The 21,489-nt window shown below is 50.3% G+C and overlaps 1 pseudogene; it reads left to right on the top strand.

Annotated features, from left to right (window-relative positions):
* Nucleotides 1-20,984, top strand: part of LOC123191691 (uncharacterized) — a 49,548-nt pseudogene extending 28,564 nt beyond the window's left edge.
* Nucleotides 20,985-21,489: the final 505 nt, after the last annotated feature.

Below are 21,489 nucleotides of genomic sequence, written 5' to 3'. Positions count from 1 at the left end.
ATGAAAATCCCCAACAATAAGAATATCATACTTTTTCTTGATAGTAGGGAGAGGAAATTCAAAACCTTCAAATATAATCGATGGAACTTTTCCAATAGAGTTCATACTATAAACTTGAGGTTGTTTCCTCGGAAAGTGTATCGTGTGCTCATTGCCATTAACATGAAAAGTGACATTGCCTTTGTTGCAATCAATAACAGCCCCTGCAGTATTAAGGAAAGGTCTCCCAAGAATAATAGACATACTATCATCCTCGGGAATATCAAGAATAACAAAGTCCGTTAAAATAGTAACGTTTGCAACTACAACAGGCACATCCTCACAAATACCGACAGGTATAGCAGTTGATTTATCAGCCATTTGCAAAGATATTTCAGTAGGTGTCAACTTATTCAAGTCAAGTATACGATATAAAGAGAGAGACATAACACTAACACCGGCTCCAAGATCACATAAAGCAGTTTTAACATAATTTCTCTTAATGGATCATGGTATAGTAGGTACTCCTGGATCTCCAAGTTTCTTTGGTATTCCACCCTTAAAAGTATAATTAGCAAGCATGGTGGAGATTTCAGCTTCCGGTATCTTTCTTTTATTAGTAATAATATCCTTCATATACTTAGCATAAGGATTTGTTTTGAGCACATCAGTTAATCGCATACGCAAAAAGATGGGTCTAATCATTTCAGCAAAGCGCTCAAAATCCTCATCATCCTTTTTCTTGGATGGTTTCAGAGGAAAAGACATGAGTTTCTGAACCCATGGTTCCCTTTCTTTACCATCTCTCCTAGCAACGAAGTCTCTTTTATCATAACGTTGATTCTTTGATTGTGGGTTATCAAGATCAACAGCAGGTTCAATCTCTACATCATTGTCTTTACTAGGTTGAGCATCAACATGAACATTATCATTAACATTATCACTAGGTTCATGTTCATCACCTGATTGTGTTTCAGCATCAGAAATAGAGATATCATTTGGATTCTCAGGTGGTTCAGCAATAGGTTCACTAGAAGTTTGCAAAGTTCTATCATTTTTCTTTTTCTTCCTTTTTGAAGAACTAGGTACATCAATGTTATTTCTCTGAGAATCTTGCTCGATCCTCTTAGGGTGGCCTTCAGGATACAAAGTTTCCTGAGTCATTCTACCAGTTCTAGTAGCCACTCTAATAGCATAATCATTTTTCTTACTATTCATTTCATCAAGCACTTCTTTCTGAGCTTTGAGTACTTGTTCTACTTGAGTGGTCACCATAGAAGCATGTTTGCTAAAAAGTTTAAGTTCACCTCTAATATTAGCCATAAAATCACCCAAGCGTTTAATCATAAAGGTATTCTGTTTTAATTGTCTATGAAAATAAGCACTAAAGTCATCTTGCTTAAACATAAAGTCATCAAACTCATCCAAGCACTGACTAGCAATTTTAGTAGGAGGGACTTCAGCTTTATCATATCTATCGAGAGAATTTACCTTTACTACCTGTGTCGGGATATCGGGGTCAGGAGGTTTTTCAGTGAATAAGGAATTGAGATCATATACTTCTTCAGCAGGCGGTAAATTAAGACCGTGTATTTCTTCAATAGGAGGTAAATTCTTAACATCTTCAGCTTTAATACCTTTTTAGTTCATAGATTTCTTTGCCTCTTGCATATCTTCGGGACTGAGAAATAGAACACCTCTCTTCTTCGGAGTTGGTTTAGGGATAGGCTCAGTAATTGGCTCAGGAGCTGGCTCGGGAGTTGGCTCAGGAGGTGCCCAATTATTTTCATTTGTCGACATATTATTCAATAGAATTTCAGCTTCATCCGGTGTTCTTTACCTAAAAAGAGAACCATCACAACTATCCAGGTAATCTCCAGAAGCATCACTTAGTCCATTATAAAAGATATCAAGTATTTCAGGTTTCTTAAGAGGATGATCAGGCAAAGCATTAAGTAACTTGAGAAGCCTCCCCCAAGCTTGTGGGAGACTCTCTTCTTCAATTTGCACGAAGTTGTATATTTACCTCAAAGCAGCTTGTTTCTTATGAGCAGGGAAATATTTAGCAGATAAGTAATAAACCATATCTTGGGGACTACGCACACAACCAGGATCAAGAGAATTAAACCATATCTTAGCATCACCCTTTAATGAGAACGTAAATATTTTGAGTAAATAAAGGTAGCGCGATCTCTCATCATTAGTAAACAGGGCGGCTATATCATTTAACTTAGTAAGATGTGCCACAACAGTTTCAGATTCATAGCCATAGAAAGGATCAGATTCAACCAAAGTAATTATGTCTGGATCAACAGAAAATTCATAATAATCCTTATCGGGAACACAGATAGGTGAAGTAGCAAAAGCAGGGACGGGTCTCATTCTATCTCTAAGAGATTCTTTACTCCATTTAACTAGCAGCCTCTTAAGTTCGAATCTATCCTGGCAAGCAAAAATAGCTGCAGAAGATTCCGCATCAAAAAGATAACCCTCAGGAATAGCAAGCATATTCTCATCATCACTCTCATCATCGTATTCAGATTCAATAATTTCTCTTTCTCTAGACCTAGAAATTTGTTCATCAAGAAATTCACCAAGGGGCACAGTAGTATCAAGCATAGAAGTGGTTTCATCATAAGTATCATGCATAGCAGAAGTGGCATCATCAATAACATGTGACATATCAGAATGCATAGCAGTAGCAGGTTTAGGTGTCGCAAGCTTACTTATAACGAAAGGAGAATCTAGTGCAGAGGTAGATGGCAGTTCCTTACCTCCCCTCGTAGTTGAGGGAAAAATAGTAGTTCGATTGTCTTTCAAGTTCTTCATAGTGTCCAGCAGATATAAGTCCCAAATGAGTCCAAGAATAGAGCTATGCTCCCCAGCAACGGTGCCAGAAAAAGGTCTTGATAACCCACAAGTATAGGGGATCGCAACAGTTTTCGAGGGTAGAGTATTCAACCCAAATTTATTGATTCGACACAAGGGGAGCCAAAGAATATTCTCAAGTATTAGCAGCTGAGTTGTCAATTCAACCACACGTGGCAACTTAGTATCTGCAGCAAAGTGTTTAGTAGCAAAGTAATATGATAGTGGTGGTAACAGTAACAAAAGTAAAGACAACAAAAGTAATGTTTTAGGTATTTTGTAGTGATTGTAAAAGTAGCAACGAAAAAGTAAATAAGCGAGAACCAGTATATGGAAAACTCGTAGGCACCGGATTAGTGATGGATAATTATGCCGGATGCGGTTCATCATGTAACAGTCATAACATAGGGTGACACAGAACTAGCTCCAATTCATCAATGTAATGTAGGCATGTATTCCGTATATAGTCATACGTGCTTATGGAAAAGAACTTGCATGACATCTTTTGTCCTACCCTCCCGTGGCAGCGGGGTCCTACTGGAAACTAAGGGATATTAAGGCCTCCTTTTAATAGAGAACCGGAACAAAGCATTAGCACATAGTGAATACATGAACTCCTCAAACTATGGTCATCACCGGGAGTGGTCCTGATTATTGTCACTTCGGGGTTGCCGGATCATAACACATAGTAGGTGACTATAGACTTGCAAGATAGGATCAAGAACACACATATATTCATGAAAACATAATAGGTTCAGATCTGAAATCATGGCACTCGGGCCCTAGTGATAAGCATTAAGCATAGCAAAGTCATAGCAACATCAATCTCAGAACATAGTGGATACTAGGGATCAAACCCTAACAAAACTAACTCGATTACATGACAAATCTCATCCAACCCATCATTGTCCAGCAAGCCTACGATGGAATTACTCACGCACGGCGGTGAGCATCATGAAATTGGTGATGGAGGATGGTTGATGATGACGACGGCGACGAATCCCCCTCTCCGGAGCCCCGAACGGACTCCAGATCAGCCCTCCCGAGAGAGATTAGGGCTTGGCGGCGGCTCCGTATCGTAAAACACGATGATTGCTTTCTGATTTTTTCTCCCCGAAAGCCAATATATGGAGTTGGAGTTGGCGTCGGAGGGTCTCCAGTGGGCCCATGAGGTAGGGCGCGCCCCCACCCTCGTGGACAGGGTGTGGGCCCCCTGGTCTCATCTTTGGCGAGGATTTTTTATTATTTATTCTAAGATATTCCGTGGAGTTTTAGGTCATTCTGAGAACTTTTGTTTTTTGCACATAAAACAACACCATGGCAATTCTGCTGAAAACAGTGTCAGTCTGGGTTAGTTCCACTCAAATCATACAAGTTATAGTCCAAAACAAGGGCAAAAGTGTTTGGAAAAGTAGATACGACGGAGACGTATCATCGAGCCAACAACCGGCCAAGCGCTCTAGAGGTTCGACCTATCGGGGCTTGATGCCGGACAAAATGAGGCTGTTTGCTCGCTCCACTTGGCCGTTTGACTGCGGATGGGCAACGGGCGCTAAGTACAATTGGATGCCCGGTGTCGCGCAGAAACGAGCCAAGGCGCCTTTGGCAAAGTTTGTGAAGTTGTCAGTGATGATGCTGTGTGGTATGCTGTACCGAGTGGTGATATCTGCAATGAAAGTCACATCAGTCAGACCATTCAACTTCTTGATAGGCTATGCTTCTATCCACTTGGTGAATTTTTCTACAGCGACAAGCAAATGAGTCATGCCGGCACGTGCTGTCTTGAATGGTCCCAGCTTGTCCAGCACCCAGACTGCAAAGGGCCATGCAATGGGGATGGTCTTGAGTGCAGAAGCCGGCTAGTGCGGCTTGGAGCGGAACTTCTGGCACCCTTTGCATTTCTGGACCAAGTCATTGGCGTCTTCTATAGCAATCAGCCAGAAGAACCCATGGCGGAAAGCTTTGGCAACAAGTGCTCTTGAAGCCGCGTGGTGACCACACTCGCCTTGGTGGATATCTTTGAGGATTGCTTGGCCTTTCTCCGGCTCCACACAGCGCTGGTATAAACCAATGACACTGTGCCTCACCAGCTCTCTGTTGACAATGGTGTATGCTGCTGCCCGATGTTTCACTTGCCGGGCCGAGATCTCATCAGTCGGCAGCTTTTTGTTCACCGGAAAGTTGAGGATGGGTTGCGCCCATGACGGTGCTGCTATTTCTTCGACTACCAAAACTGCAACTTGCACGAGGGCGGTTAGGCTGGGAGGTGGTGGGTTGGAGTCGGCTGCCGCTTGTTGTGTCGATGAAGTCCCCGGTCCGACTGCTGCAGTGCCCGGGCCGGGTGCGACTGCCGCAGCCCCCGAGCCGCCTGCTGGAATCTCCCTGCCGACTACTGGGATCCTCAAGTCAGATCCGACTACTTGGGGGGGAGCCGGCACGAAGATGGAGTCTAATTCTGGTGACGGCTTGACAGACGGCTTGAGGAGGCGTTGTAGTGCGACGCCGGCTGGTATTGCTTGCCGGGTGGAGCCAATTCGTGCCAAGGCATCTACTTGCTCGTTGTTATTTCTTGGCACATGGAGGAATTCGCACCCTTCAAAGTATCCACTGAGCTGCTGGACGAGGAAGCGGTAGCTTGACATGTTTGCATCCTTGGCGTCCCAGTCGCCTGACGACTGCTGGACCACCAAGTCGGAGTCACCATAGCACAGGATCCGGCGACTGTCGAGTTCCTTGGAAAGCCGGAGCCCGTGTACGAGTGCCTCGTATTCAGCTACATTGTTGGAGGCGGAGAAATGGATGTGCAACACATATCTGAGCTTGTCGCCTTTGGGAGAGGTGAGGAAGATGCCGGCTCCCAGACCGGTGCACATCTTGGAACCATCAAAGTGCATCCGCTAATGGGTGGAGTCCGGCACTGGTGGTAGGTACTGGGTCTCGGCCCAGTCGACGAAAAAGTCGGCCAGTGCTTGGGACTTGATGGCGGTGCGAGGCTGGTAGTAGATGGTGTAGGGGTCCAAATCTATGGCCCATTTGGCCACTCGGCCCAAAGCATCTCAGCTTCCAATGATCTCGGCAAGTGGAGCAGTGCAGAAAATAGTGATTGGGTGCTCTTAAAAGTTTGGCTTCAGCTTCTTGGCAGCAAAATGCATGCCGTAGCAGATCTTCTGATAGTGGGGGTAGTTCTGCTTGGAGGCGGATAGTACTTCACTCAGGTAATACACCGGCCTCCGGACTGGTAATGCCTTGCCATCTTCCTTGCGCTCCACAACTATGACTATGCTGACCACCCGGCTGGTGTCGGCGATGTAGAGGAGCATGGGCTCCTTAGCTATCGGAGCCGCCAGGACAGGCGGAGTGGTCAACATCTTCTTGAGCTAGAGAAAGGCCTCGTCCGCCTTGTCGTTCCACTCGAAAAAATGGTCTTCTTCATGAGATGGTATAGGGGAAGAGCCTTCTCGCCGAGCCGACTGATGAAACGGCTGATGGATGCCAAGCAGCCGATGAATTTTTGCACATCTAGCAATCGGGTAGGTACCTCCATCCTCTCGATGGCACTGATGAAATGGCTGATGGATGCCAAGCAGCTGATGAATTTTTGCACATCTAGCAGTCGGGTAGGTACCTCCATCCTCTCGATGGCTTTGATCTTCACAGGGTTGCATTCTATGCCGCTCTCTAAGACCAGGAAACCAAGAAGCTGGCCGGCTGGTACTCCAAAGACACATTTCTCCGGGTTGAGCTTGATCCGAAAACGGCAAAAGTTTTGAAAGGTTTCCTTGAGATCCTCTAGCAAGGTGTCATGCTTCTCTGTCTTCACCACAATGTCGTCCACATAGACGTGGGTGGTCTTGCCGAGTTGCTTGAGGAGACACTTCTGCATGCAACTCTCAAATGTGGCGCCAGCATTCCTCAAGCCGAACATCATGGTCAGGTAGCACAAGGCTCCGAATGGTGTGATGAAGGCGGTTTTCAGCCTATCGGTCGGGTTCATCTTGATCTGATGATACCCGGAGTATGCATCCAAAAAACTCAGCAGCTCACATCCGGCTATGGAGTCTATCACTTGGTCAATTCTTGGCAAAGCAAATGGATCTTTAGGGCAAGCTTTGTTGAGGCTGGCGTAATCAATACACATGCACCACGGCTTATTCTTCTTCAGCGCAAGGAGTGGGTTGGCTAACCATTCCGGGAAGAACACTTTGCCGGCTGCTAGAAGCCGGGCTATTTCTTCTCCAACGACTCTTCTCTTCTTCTCTGACAGGTGGCGCAAGGGCTGCCTGACGGGCTTGGCATCAGGTCGGACATGTAGCTTGTGCTCGGCAAAATCCGTCGGAACAACCAACATGTCCTTAGGAGACCATACAAAGATGTCCCGATTCTCACGGAGGAAATCGACGAGCTCGCTTTCCTATTTGCTGTCAAGGTTTGCGCCAATGACAGCGTGCCTCTCCCAGTGCTCCGGGTCCAAGGGTATCTTCTTTGTTTCTTTTGCTAGCTTGAATGAGCCCTCAGCTTCCGACTCCTTGGGATTTGGCGACATTTCTGGCTGCTTGCCTGCCATTACCACAACCTGGTCAAGGAGCCGCATTACTGCCACGATCACGAGGGACTCGGCTCGCTGGCTGCTGTCTGCTGCACAGGCGTACGACTTCTTGTAGTCGCCAGTTATGGTTAGGATTCCGTTGGTGCTTGGCATCTTCATCTTGAGGTAGGCATAGTGGGGGACCGCCGTGAACTTGGCCAGGGCAGGTCGACCAAGCAGCGCATGATAGGGGCTCCCAAGGTCCACCACCTTAAACCATACTGGCTCTCGGTGGAAATGATCTTTGTCTCTGAAGAGGACATCTATCTGAGTCTTGCCGATTGGTGAGCAAGAAAGGCCAGGAACTATGCCATGGAATACAGTCCGACTGGGCTAAAGCTGCCTCTGCTTGATTCCCAACTTCTCCATAGTGTCTCGGTACAGGATGTTGATGCTACTGCTGCCATATATCAGAACCCGTGAGAAGCGAGCAGCCCGCCTCTCTGTTTCAAAGGTGGCATCCAAGACCAGGGCATAAGAACTAGGGGAGGGCATCACCTCCGGGTGGTCGGCCCTGGTCCAACTGATAGGCTTCTCAGACCAATGCATGAACTCGGGGGTCTCTGATGCTACTGCATGCACTTCTTGTTGCCACTGTCGTCTGTTGTCCTTATCATCGGCCATGCTGGTGAACACGACATAAGCTCCATGCTCTTCAGGATATTCATCTTCTATTGCGCCGGCTGGCCGAACTGCCGGCTACTTTGGAGGAGGAGGCGGCGGGCCGACAGGCGGAGGAGGCTGGAGTCCATATCCCTTGGCGATCCTGGTGAGCTAGTGGCATTTTCGAGTGGTGTGGTTGGACGGCTTCACGCCGCTGTGAAACTTGCAGGGTGCATCGAGAGTCTGCTCGTACGAGAAGGTGGGCAATCAGTTGGGCTTGCCGCCCTTCTGACGCTTGGGAGGAGGCTGTTCCGGCTGCTGGTCTTCAATTGTCACCACCTGCCGGCTCGTGGAAGCCGGCTGCATGGTCTTGCGCTTGTTGTCGTTTTGCTGCTGGCGCCGACTGGTGTCACCAGCTGGGGTCCGAGGAGCTTGCGGAGCCACCTTGCCAGATGTGTCAACTTGGATCTCCGCCTTCATGGAGGAGTCGTCCATAGCGTACTTGTCTGCTATGATCAGCAGTTCGTCGAGGGTTGCTGGCTCATCGCAGAAAAGCTGGTGCTTGAGGAGGGTGCCTTCTCGGCACCCGGCAGTGAAATACTCGATGGCCCGCACCTCGTGCACGCCCTTGCAGGAGTTGTGCAGCTTGGCCCAGCGCGTCAGGTAGTGGCGAGTCAACTCTTTGAAGCCTTGGACGCACAAGGAGAGCTGGCGAGGCTTGGGAGGCTGCTTGTACGTGCTGGTGAAGTTGCGGACGAAGTCTTCGGTGAAATCAACCCAGATGTTGATGCTGCGGGGCTTCAGACTGTTCAGCCATGTCCGGGCTGTGACCTGCAGCATGAGCGGAACGTACTTCACAGCAACACACTTGTTGCCGTTTGCTATGCTGACGGCCGTGGAGTAGTCGACCAGCCAGTACTTCGGCTTCACGGAGCCAGTGTACTTGGGTTTATCTCTTGGGAGTGTGAACCCTTTGGGGAAAGGCTCATCGCGGATGCGGGAGCCAAAGCAAGGCGGGCCCAACGCGTCTTCTTCTTCTAGCGCTAGGGATCAGTTGAGACGATCGATCCGGTGGCGTGCATCATTCTCTCCGATTCCTTCCCGGGGGCCAAGCTGGCCTCCAAGACTCGGATGATCAACAGGCGGCAAAGACACACGCCTCTCTCTGCGTTGGGGAGGCCGATAGTCGCCTGGTCGTTCCACCACTCGTGGGCGTTCATCTTGGGTGCGCTCGATGGTGATGTGAGTCCGAGTGCGGCTAGCAGCCGGCTCCTTGTCTTGTCGCCCCTGGTTCCTTCCTGTCGGCGTCCGGGAGGTCGCGCCATGTTCTCAGCGAGGCGGCTAATTCTCAGCCCGCGGGCCAGGCTCCGCCGCTCTGCGGGCCGGGTTCCGCCGCTCGGCGGCCGGCTTCTTGCTGTGTGGCGGCTGCGTCAAGGAGCTGCTGCACGCGGCCCATCATGCAACAATGCTCGTTGCCCTCCAGGTGCTCCAACTCTTCCGTCGCCGCCTTGGTGGCTCGTATGTTCTCTTGAGGCGTAGCGTAAGTCAGGAGGTCGTCCCCCTGCATGCTGGCGATGGCGCGTGTTGCCGGACAAAGCCCACGCGGCTGGGCTCGCCATCAGCCGATGTACCGCCGATGGCACGATCAACTTCACGCTGGTAGGCCTTAGAGAGGCATCTCATCGAGGCCAGCTTCTACGCGCTGTCGAAAAGCGCCTTGTGGTGCTCCTCCAGCGCTTCGCCATCAGCGTCTTCGGGTATGGGTGCGGCCAGGTCTCGTAGTGCCGCTAGCAGCGGATCCTGGCCACCTCCGCCAGAGTGCTCGCCGTGGGTGAGGACGAGCACCTCTGTGATGGTGCTGCCGCCACTATCCCCGCGAGGGAGCGGCTCGTCGTAGACCACCACGTTGGTGGGGAAGCGTCAAGCGACACCGTGTCAGAGTCGACAAGCATCGGGTCGGTGGAGCCAACCAACTCCAAGTCCACAGTAGGCTCGCTGACGACGTGGAGCTGGTCAAGGAGGCTGACGAGGCGGCTCTCAGGGCCGTCTGTGCCCGGATCAGATACAGGCTCGTCGGAGAGGTGAATCTCGCCAACAAGAGTAGCGAGGCATCTTGCTGCGTAGACGAACTCCGCGTCGTGCAACGCATCGGCATAGACGCCATCTAGCGTGTCATGCTGGCTGTGTTCGTCGGGAAGGAAGAAGGTTCCCGTCCAGAACAGGTCTCCGGGAGACGGTGCACCTTGCCCCACGGTGGGCGCCAAATGTCGGGAGTTGGGTGCCATATATGCCAAAGGATGGCTTATCATGGTGGGAGCGAGTAGAACTTCGCCGGTGCCTGGAAGCGGGATGAGGCGTAGACATGAACGCCGGCGCACTTTACCCAGGTTTGGGGCTCTCCTAGGAGATAACACCCCTAGTCTGCTCTGCGCGGTCTCCGCATGATCACTTAAAGCATTAGTGAATACAAAGGTGCTCCTCGAGCTGTATGCTAGAGGTAGGAGAAGGTAGGGCTAGCTCTCTCCTCTCTCTATGGGTGAGTCTAGGTCTAACCGGTTGGGAACCCTTTGCATGGATGCCCTGGGGGGTTTATATAGGCCTACCCCCCAGGGGTACAATGGTAATCTGGCCAGGTGTAGGGCCCGGCTGTCAGCGTCTCTGGTCGCAGGCTTCTCCGCCGGCTGCTGGGGCCCGCCGCCTGGTGGGCCCCGCCGACCGGTCGGCTATGGAGCCAACAGGCCGCCTCCACCACTTGCGGGTCCTGCTGGCTGCTTGTTACTGTGGCCGCAATGCTAATGACGCATGCTTGGTCGGGGGGTGAGGGAGTCCTGGACTAGGGGGTGTCCGGAGAGCCGAACTATCATCTTTGGCCGGACTCCAAGACTATGAAGATACAAGATTGAAGACTTCGTCCCGTGTCCGGATGGGACTTTCCTTGGCGTGGAAGGCAAGCTTGGCGATACGGATATGTAGATTTCCTACCATTGTAACCGACTCTGTATAACCCTAACCCTCTCCGGTGTCTATATAAACCGGAGGGTTTTAGTCCGTAGGACGAACAACAATCATACCATAGGCTAGCTTCTAGGGTTTAGCCTCCTTGATCTAGTGGTAGATCTACTCTTGTACTACCCATATCATCAATATTAATCAAGGAGGAGTAGGGTTTTACCTCCACCGAGAGGGCCCGAACCTGGGTAAAAACATCGTGTCCCTTGTCTCCTGTTACCATCTGCCTAGACGCACAGTTCGGGACCCCCTACCCGAGATCTGCCGGTTTTGACACCGACATTGGTGCTTTCATTGAGAGTTCCTCTGTGTCGTCATCTATAGGCCCGATGGCTCCTTCGATAGTCAACAACAACGCGGTCCTGGCTGAGACTTTTCTTCCCGGACAGATCTTCGTATTCGGTGACTTCGCACTGCGGGCCAATTCACTTGAGCATCTGGAGCAGATCGAAAGCTACGCCCCTGGCCGTCAGGTCAGATTTGGAAGTTTGAACTATATGGCTGACATCTGCGGAGACTTGATCTTCGATGGATTCGAGCCACGGCCTAGCGCGCCGCACTGTCATGATGGGCCTGATTTAGCTTTGCTGCCGGACAGTGCCCTGGATGCCGCACAAGAGTCCGCTCCGACGCTTAGCTCGGAGCCGACTGCGCCGATCGAGGATGGGTGGCTGGACACCGCCTTGGGGGCTGCTACCTCTATGGCGATAGAGCCAAATACCAACCCTATCCCTTGTAAAGCTCGTGACTCCAAGGTGCCGGACTCCTTTCCGGACCCAGAGCCTCCCGTGCCCCTGCCAATCGAACCCGATCGGGCACCGATCATGGAGTTCACCGCCGCGGACATCTTTCAGCACTCGCCTTTTGGCGACATCCTGAATTCACTGAAGTCTCTCTCTCTATCAGGAGAGCCCTGGCCGGACTATGGTCAGGAAGGTTGGGATGCGGACGACGAAGAAATTCAACGCCCACCCACCTCCACCCACTTTGTAGCCACTGTCGATGACTTAACTGATATGCTAGACTTCGACTCCGAAGACATCGACGGTATGGACGATGATGCTGGAGACGACCAAGAACCAGCGCCTACAGGGCACTGGATGGCCACCTCAACTCACGATGTATATATGGTGGATACACCTAAAGGAAGCGATAACGAGGAACACCGGGACGCTGCGAAGGATAGTTCCCTTGAAAAACAGTCAAAACGGCGACATAAGCGCCGCTCGAAGTCCCGCCTCGACAACGACAGCACCCATACAGACCCAGCCATAGAGCAGGGGGAACCGGTGGACGACGAACATGCCCCCGAGCAACCATCCGAACAGGATGAATTGGATAAGCAATCCGTCCCCGGCGAAAACAATAGTCCGGACGATCTCACGCCGGACACATCGTTGGAGCAGAAGAACCTCCACAAAAGGCTCGTCGCCACTGCACGAAGTCTGAAGAAGCATAAGCGGAAGCCCAAAACAGCGGAAGACGTACTCAGAATGAGATGGAGCAAAGTACTCAAGACCGCAGACAAATACGGCGATAGTCGCCAAGCAAAAAGCTACCCGAGGCGCAAACTACTGCCCGAATTTGACGAGGAGGCCGTAGAGCCCCCACAATCAAAGAACAAAGAGGCCGCCCGGTCGGATAGACGACCACATGACAAACAAAGAGCGGCAAGCGGCGCCGCACACAAGCCGGCACGTGATCCACATAAGGATCCTCACAAAAAGGATGGCCCGGTCAGGTCCATCTATGGGTCAAGAAAGCAAGCTCCAGAAAGCAATACAACACGTCGAGTATTCAAACATCACGGCACACCCAAATACTGGGGCGCCGCACACCCCTTATGTTTCACCGATGAGGTGCTGGATCATGAATTTCCAGCGGGATTCAAGCCCGTAAACATAGAGGCATACGACGGAACAATAGACCCTGGAGTCTGGATTGAGGATTACATCCTGCACATACATATGGCTAGAGGAGATAACCTCCATGCCATAAAATACTTACCCCTCAAGCTCAAAGGGCCATCCCGGCATTGTCTCAAAAGCCTCCCAGAAAATACCATTGGAAGTTAGGAAGAGCTCGAGGATGCGTTTCGGGCAAATTTTCAGGGGACTTATGTCCGCCCTCCGGATGCAGACGATTTAAGGCACATTACTCAACATCCCGGAGAGTCAGCCCGCAAATTCTGGAACAGGGTCCTCACCAAAAAGAACCAAATAGTCGGCTGTCTGGACGCCGAAGCCTTAGCAGCCTTCAAACATAACGTTCGAGATGAATGGCTCGCCAGACACCTCGGCCAGGAAAAGCCAAGAACAATGGTCGCACTAACAAGCCTCATGACCCGCTTTTGCGTGGGAGAGGATAGCTGGCTGGCAAGATGCAGCACCAGCGACCCAAGTACATCCGAGGTCAGGGATGGAAATGGGAAACCACGACGTAGCAAGGACCAGCGCCGGACTAAGGGAAATGGCCCAAAGAGCACGGCAGTCAACGCCGGATTCAAAAGCTCTCGGCCGAAAAACAAAACACTGCCTCTCAAGGACAACAGCGACGAGCTATCCAACCTAAACAAAATCTTGGACAAGATATGCCAAATCCACAGTACCTCCGGGAAGCCTGCAAACCACACCCACAGAGATTGTTGGGTCTTCAAACAGTCTGGCCGACTTAATGCCGACTACAAGGGGCTCGACACACCAAGCGAGGACGATGACGAACTCCACAAGCAGAGCACCGGAAAACAAAGGAATTTCCCACAGGAGGTCAAAACAGTAAACTCACTTCAAGTGACAACAGGAGAAAATAGAGCGGCGCCCATTAAAGTACGCACCGCACGGCCCACCCCAGCGGAGTCCCAACACTGGATGTCAAAACCAATCACTTTCGACCATCGGGATTACTCCGGAAGTATCCGGAACGCAGGATGGACTGCTCTGATATTAGATCCTATAATCGATGGACTACAATTTACACAAGTCCTAATGGACGGCGGCAGTGATCTAAACCTGCTATATTAGGATACAATCCGCAAAATGGGGATAGACCCAACCAAAATACGCCATAGCAACACTTCCTTTAGGGGAGTGATGCCAGGCCCATGTGCCCATTGTACGGGCTCTCTACCACTAGAAGTTGTGTTCGGCTCACCCGACAACTTCCTTCGCGAAAATTTAGTTTTCCACATCGCCCCATTTAAATGTAGCTATCAAGCACTATTGGGACGCGAAGCTTTCGCCCGCTTTAACGCAATACCACATTATGCATCTCTTACACTTAAAATGCCCGGTCCACGTGGCATCATCTCATTAAAGGGAAAACTCGAGTGTTCCTTGAATATGGAAGAAAGTGAGACTGCCTTGACAGCCACACATTAATCCGGCTTTGCTGATCAAAGCACCTAAACAGGTCATTCAGATCCCGGACATGGTTAGGCGAGTCCGACATAAATAAACAAGGGGCTTACTAGCCGCATACCCCCTTACAAGGGGCTGCACGCATGTACAATAGGAGACAATAAAGCTCAATTTTATTCATTTTTCCAATTATACTCTGTTTATACATTTTTCGCATGATCCTTTTTTTTCAACTAAGTTCTTCTCTTTTACAGATGAACACCATGCTACACCCGTCCAGGATACGGCACAACGGAGACATAGGCGCAGACGTGCAGTAGGGACCCGTTGCAAGGATTCTTTTCAGATTAAGACCCTGCGTAAATCTTTCTTACTGTCTCTTGTTGATACACATCCCCCGGTTTCTCACTATAACCGAGGAGGAGGCTGGCGTTTTGGCATCGGCCGTGTCAGAAATTTTTGCGCGTACCTGGACACTAGGGGCTTAGGGCATTGTTCTGCCCGTTTTCATAAAGACAAAATACCTTAGGGAGTGTTCGGCGTCTCGAGTTAGGCCTTATATCCATCAGCTCCGAATCATGTCTTTGGTCAAATGTTCGGTTTGCCCGGCTCCTGTGTTTTGCGGCATTACGTTCCGCTCTATCGGCTAACACGGCACCAGGAGAACTACTGCGATTGTGCCCCGGTTCGTCCAGGTGAGCACCTCAGTAGAGAAAGCCGAAAACTGACTGTCATGATATAGTGAGAGACTCGTCAACCACTCGATCGACCACCGGAATGTTTAGAATTCCTCCGCTTTAACGAAGGACCATTTCTCGGTCACGTACGCGCCCCGAAATTCGGAGAGGGGCTATATAGTAGCCCCACCATCGAACTCCTAAGGCTAAGTGAAAGTGATAAAGCATTATAGTCCGGTTGCCTAGTTTGCTACGCTACCACCTCCTTCACAGGACCAAGACGTTGGATTAAGTGTGAAAATGCACTTTTTTTTGCAAACACCCCCGCACTATGTGCGTGGGGGCTGAAGCCGAAGACTGCCATCTTTCAGGTTATATACACATATACATTAACGGTCGCACATGAGGTATTTTAACACTTGAACGCACAAGTATAAAAAGCCCGTATATTATATTTGAAACATGGTTTCACAAATCATACATGTCATTTGAACATAACATTTTTCGAGCACTGCGTCTCTATTGAACGAGCGCCCTACAGGACTTCCTCAAAATAGTGCTCGGCAGGTAATCGGCTTCTGTCTGAATCCTGGGATGCAACATCGGTGGCCTTCATCTCTGCGCAGTATGTTTTGACACGGGCGAGAGCCATCTGTGCACCCTCTATGCATGCCGACTATTTCATTGCATCGGTATGCGGCACCGCATCAAGGAACTGCTGCACCAAGCTAAAGTAACTCTTCGGCTCGGGCCTTTTTGGCCACAAATGAGTCACTACGTCCTTCATGGCAAGTCCGGACAACCTATTCAGCTCAGCCCATTCGGCTAACCAATCGGTTAATGGAAGTGGATGCTCTGGACTATGGAACTGCGACCAAAAAAGCTCTTCCATTCCGTGACCTTTTGGCCTCGGAAGTGTGCGACCGCGTCTGCGGCAGTCGCCGCCAAATTCAGATAAGCATCCTCTGCACCCCACAGTTGGCCCAACTGAGCATACTTCGGATCCGTGAACTTCCTCCGCAGCAGAAAGGGCTTTCCAGCCGCAATATCCCCGCCTTGACGTAGCTCCTCCTTCATAGCTCTCATCGCGGAGCGGGCATCCTTGGCTTCGGTGGTGGCCTTCTTCACGACCTCTTGCTCCGCTCGCTGTTCTCTTTCAAGAAACTGGCAGCGGTTGGTAGCATCCTTCAGCTTCATGGCCATTTCGGCCATTTCCTCCCTGCTCTGGCAGTGAGCAGCCTGTTCGGCTTTTAGCTCTTCGGCCGCCTTCAAGGCAGCCGCATTACTTTTTCTGGCTTGCTCCTTGGCTCGGGCGAGCTCTATCCGAAGGTCCTCCATAGCAGCGGCACCATCTGCATTAAGCATACATGTTGTAAGGCACAGGCGTCAAGCTCCCTTACCAGGTGTCCGCGGAGAAGCCACATACCTTGTGACTCGTCAAGTCGCTTATTGACCAGCGCGATGTCCGCATCCGCAACGTCAAGTTGCCGCTTCAGTTCGGCAAATCTATCAGTCCGTCTGGCCACCGAACGCTCCGCCACCTATATAGGAAGGGAGACATCTTACAACTGAGATTATGATCCTCGACACGCTGTCGCTTTTGACAACGTACCGGGTCTCAGGGGCTACTATCTATACAGGGCGCATTCTATATGCAAAACTGTCAAAAGATATATCATTTTTGTGTACCTCAAACCCCGTCTGTAAACTTCTGACGGCCTCATGCAACCCGCTCTCAGCGGATGAAATCCTTTCAATCACCGTACCCATTAACCTACAGTGATCTTCTGAGATAGACGCTCGCCCAAGCAGATCCTTCAGCTCCTCCGACTGTACACCAGTTGGTGCTGAACCTTCCGGCCCCACCGGACTCGGGGAAACCCTCCCCGATGACACCTCAGGGTCGTCCGCCCCACCTGACGGTGCGGAAGATGGAGGCGTTTCGCTCTCCATCATCTCCGGACGAAGATCCCCCGAAGATGAGCTCTGCTGAGAAGGGCTGAGATCCGAACTGCAAGGTAATAACTTTGTTTATCTTCAGAAATAAAAACATGGATGTCCTTTGTTACAAAACTCCCCTTTCTACTTACGGCTTGCTAGAGGGCTGATTTTCTTGGGGAAATAGTGCAGCCGGGGCTCCTCCCAGCGCAGAACCCTCTGGTGAAGATTTCTTCCCCCGCTTTGAGGCCTTGGCCTCCGGATCTTTAGAAGTGGTCTGCTTCTCCCCCTGGAGGGAGGGATTCTTGATCCCCCCTTTCTTGAGAACCTCCTTAGCGGAGGCAGTAGCTTTCCTGTTCCCCCCTTCGCCCTCTTCCGAAGGCGCAACCTCCAACATCTTGGTTAACACAGGATCCGGCGTGGTCTTAGGGAGGGGGGCTGGACACCTTATTAGTTTTGCTTTTGCTATCCATTCCTGTTCAAGGGACAGCTCTTTAAAGGGCAAGTTTATGATAAATGTACGGATAGCATGTCCGGGCAAAGCACTACTTACTTGAGTATCCGGGCGATTGCAGCTCAGAAATGCGTCCTCAGTCAAGTCCGGACACATCTCTTGTGATCAGAAGAACGGTTTATACATCTCCATGGGCGTCGCACCCATGAAGTGTTGGGGAGCTCGCGGTCCCTCCGGATTGAATTCTCACAGGCGGAGGGGGTGACGTTTGCAGGGCAGAAGGCGCCGAATCAGCATGGCCTGCGCCACTACAACTAGATTGATCTCCCTCTCTTGGAGGTCTCGAATACGGCCCTGCAACATTGGTACGTCCTTGGACGGCCCCCAGTCAAGGCCTTTGTTGACCCACGACGCCAGCCGTTGTGGAGGGCCCAAGCGAAAGGTAGGTGGCGCCGCCCATCTGGTGCCCCTGGGAGCGGTGATGTAGAACCACTCCTGTTGCCACAAACCAAGCTCCTCTTGAAAAAAGCCCTCGGGCCATGGAGTGTCAGCCCTCTTGCTTATAACTGCCCCTCCGCACTCTGCCTGCCGCCCCTCGATCATCTTCGGCTCCACGTTGAAGGTCTTGAGCCACAATCCGAAGTGAGGGGTAGTGCGGAGGAAGGCTTCGCATACAACAATGAACGATGAGATGTGGAGGATGGTCTTCGAATCCAAGTCATGGAATTCCAGCCCATAATAAAACATGAGCCCCCTCACGAAGGGGTCCGTCGGGAAGCCTAGACCCCGACGGAAGTGAGACACGAACATCACGCTCTCACCAGGCTCGGGAGTAGGAATGACTTGCCCTTGGGCAGGCAGCCTACGCGAAATTTCGCCGGTTAGATACCTGGCATCTCTCAGCTTTAGCACATCTTCTTCCGTGACGGAAGAAGGCATCCACCGGCCTTGTAAGTCAGAGCCGGACATTGTCGAAGGTCCGAAGCGCCTGAATCTGGAGCCTTGGGTGTTGGAACTGAGGCGAGGGGCGGATTCGATTGAGATTGAAGAAAAGGAACAGGCATTGGTCTCATTATAAAGGGGTTGAATACCAAGAGCCGTCCCCGTGACCATCAGGGACTCGCCTTCGATGGAGGGGCGCGCCAACGGGCGCGGTTGGGTTACCCACGCCCGTATTAATGAGAATCCCGGAATAAGGGGACAAGATCTCTGCTTTGACAAGACACGCCAAGGAAACCACTTCGCTAAATGCGCCGAGGTGGAATAGTAAAAACAATTCGAATAAAGGCTTTGCCGTGGTGTGACGTCATGCCACGAGATACGTCGGCAGATTGAACTTGTGTAAACATTATTCTCTCTATTGTGGTATGTGGAACTTATTTTGCAGAGCCGGACACTATCCTGGTGTTCAAAACCTTCTATGAATTATTCGGAGGAGGAACCCGCCTTGCAATGCCGAAGACAGTATGCGCGCCGAACTCGTCGTCATTGAAGCTTGGTTCAGGGGCTACTGAGGGAGTCCTGGACTAGGGGGTGTCCGGATGGCCGAACTATCATCTTTGGCCGGACTCCAAGACTATGAAGATACAAGATTGAAGACTTTGTCCCGTGTCTGGATGGGACTTTCCTTGGTGTGGAAGGCAAGCTTGGCGATACGGATATGTTGATTTCCTACCATTGTAACCGACTTTGTGTAACCCTAGCCCTCTCCAGTGTCTATATAAACCAGAGGGCTTTAGTCCGTAGGACGAACAATAATCATACCATAGGCTAGCTTCTAGGGTTTAGCCTCCTTGATCTCGTGGTAGATCTACTCTTGTACTACCCATATCATCAATATTAATCAAGCAGGAGTACGGTTTGACCTCCACCGAGAGGGCCCGAACCTGGGTAAAAACATCGTGTCCCTTGTCTCCTGTTACCATCCGCCTAGACGCACAGTTCGGGACCCCCTACCTGAGATCTGCCGGTTTTGACACCGACAGGGGGCGTGGCTACAGTCCCGCCGTCCGGCGGGAGGTCACTGTAGCCTCACCGCGTCTCTTCTAGTTAATGGCGCGCGAACCCCGAGGGGGATAGTAGGCCGCCTGCTAGAGACTGGCCTCCCTCGGGTCTGACTGGTCAGGCCCTGCCGCCCTCCGGGCTCTCGCTGCCTGGTAGGGCCCGCCGCCTATAGGCCATACCGACAGGCCATCATGGGAACAGGGCTCTGCCTGACAGGGGTGACGTTGAGGGTGGAGTGGCAACAGTGCCACGCAGTGCGGAGATCTCCGCCTGTACGGGGCACTATGGCCGCACCCAGCCCTGAATAAGGGGGTGATGGGCTACACTGTAGCCACATCCTGTCTAGTCTTCTTAATGGGGGCACAGACTTTTCGGGCATTGTGGGCCGCCTGCTAGGAGCCGGCCTTTCTTGAGGCCGCCTGCTAGGAGTCGACCCGTCTTGGGGCCGTCTTCTGGTGCTTGGCCGTCTTCTGGTAGCCAGCCTCCTGAGCCAGCCGGCCTCCAAAAGGCGGTACTTCATCCTTGATGCTTGAGGTGCGCAGCCGGCTCAATGTCTTGGAATGCTCAGGGACTCGGGTTAGGCTACCCGTGGCCTATTACTCTGATACTAAGTCAATTTCATTCTCGAACTCTAGGGGCTTGTCCATTGATGTCTATGTGATGCTTGTTATCAGCTAATCTCAAATTGTTTCCCTGTATCCTATTCTATTGAATAACTTGGAGTCCTTTTATTTGTATCCAGAATGAGTTTGATTTCACAAATTCTATAAAGTAAACAATGCAACTTGTTACTGTGTATCTGATGTTGGTAAGGGAACAATTAAAAAATTTCTTTGGCTATGTGAATTGTCTGTTTTGCACCTGATAATCCATAATTATTAGTTTGCCTAGCAATTATTCATGCATTTTTCGTGAATGTTATCAAATTTTATAATCTTATTTACTTGTTAATTATTCAGAGTTGGCATATGCCAAAAGAAACACTTTGAGAAGAACTCAAATTTACACTTCGTGAAGTAATTGTCACTAAATCTATGGTCTAATGCATGTTTGTGACTTGTGTTATTTTATACAGGTAGCCCAACAACCCGTTGGGCATCAGTTGTACTTGGAGCTTGTGTGGGGATAGGGGCTGCGTTCACTGAATGCTCATACATATTCAATGGTTCTCCTCCAAACTGGTCGGCCCCTGAATGCTCATACATATTCAATGGTTCTCCTCCAAACTGGGGAAAGGTAAGCATTTCTCTTCTCCCCTTACCCTCAGTTCGTCTCCTTCCTCCAGCTGCTTGTTGCACCATAGCAAGTAATTATTTTTTTCAGAGAGGAGAAGAGGAAAGGTCTTGCAATCCAACTTACCTATATTCTTGAACAAATGAACCACAATACTTTGCAACACACGAGTTTCAAACTGAATAAATTACGTTGGCCACCTGTATTTATAAAATTTACCCTGTATATGCACTGTGCTTGTCATTCGTTAGTTAGCAACTCAACTCGACTCATGCTGATGGCAAAATTTGAAATCACTAGTGCAGTTTGCATCTTTGTAACTGAACATGTTATAACATCAATATTAACAGTAAAAAATGGACTTTGTATGTGTAGTATAAGCAAGTTCAAGTGATTTTGCGAATCTGCTTTCCTTTGGTTATGCGTAAGATTTCACAATCATTTTGTATTTAGTTTAGAAACTGAAAATGAAGAGAGCTGCCTTTCCTTTTGTTATACATGCAGCCATGTGCTTGACGCTACCTTATGCATGCGTTTTGTGCTCCTATGTGCTTGTCAAGCAAAAATCTGCTGCTGTGAGAGGAGGACGACGAGGCGAGTGGATGCTCCAACCCTGCTACTGCCCACACGATAGAAGGTCATCTCTCTCTCTCTCTCTCTCGTTTTTTATTCCTCTCTCCGATGAGAGTTTGGTGCAACCTACCTCATAGTTGTGCCCTTGGTAGAGTGATTTGTTTGACATGTTGTTGATCTGAAGTAAAACCACTTAATCATCCTCTTCCT

Source organism: Triticum aestivum, chromosome 2A (genome assembly GCF_018294505.1).
Source record: "Triticum aestivum cultivar Chinese Spring chromosome 2A, IWGSC CS RefSeq v2.1, whole genome shotgun sequence".
NCBI classification, from domain to species: domain Eukaryota; kingdom Viridiplantae; phylum Streptophyta; class Magnoliopsida; order Poales; family Poaceae; genus Triticum; species Triticum aestivum.
The sequence above is the reverse complement of the archived record's forward strand: the minus strand, read 5'-3'. Positions and strand labels throughout refer to the sequence as shown.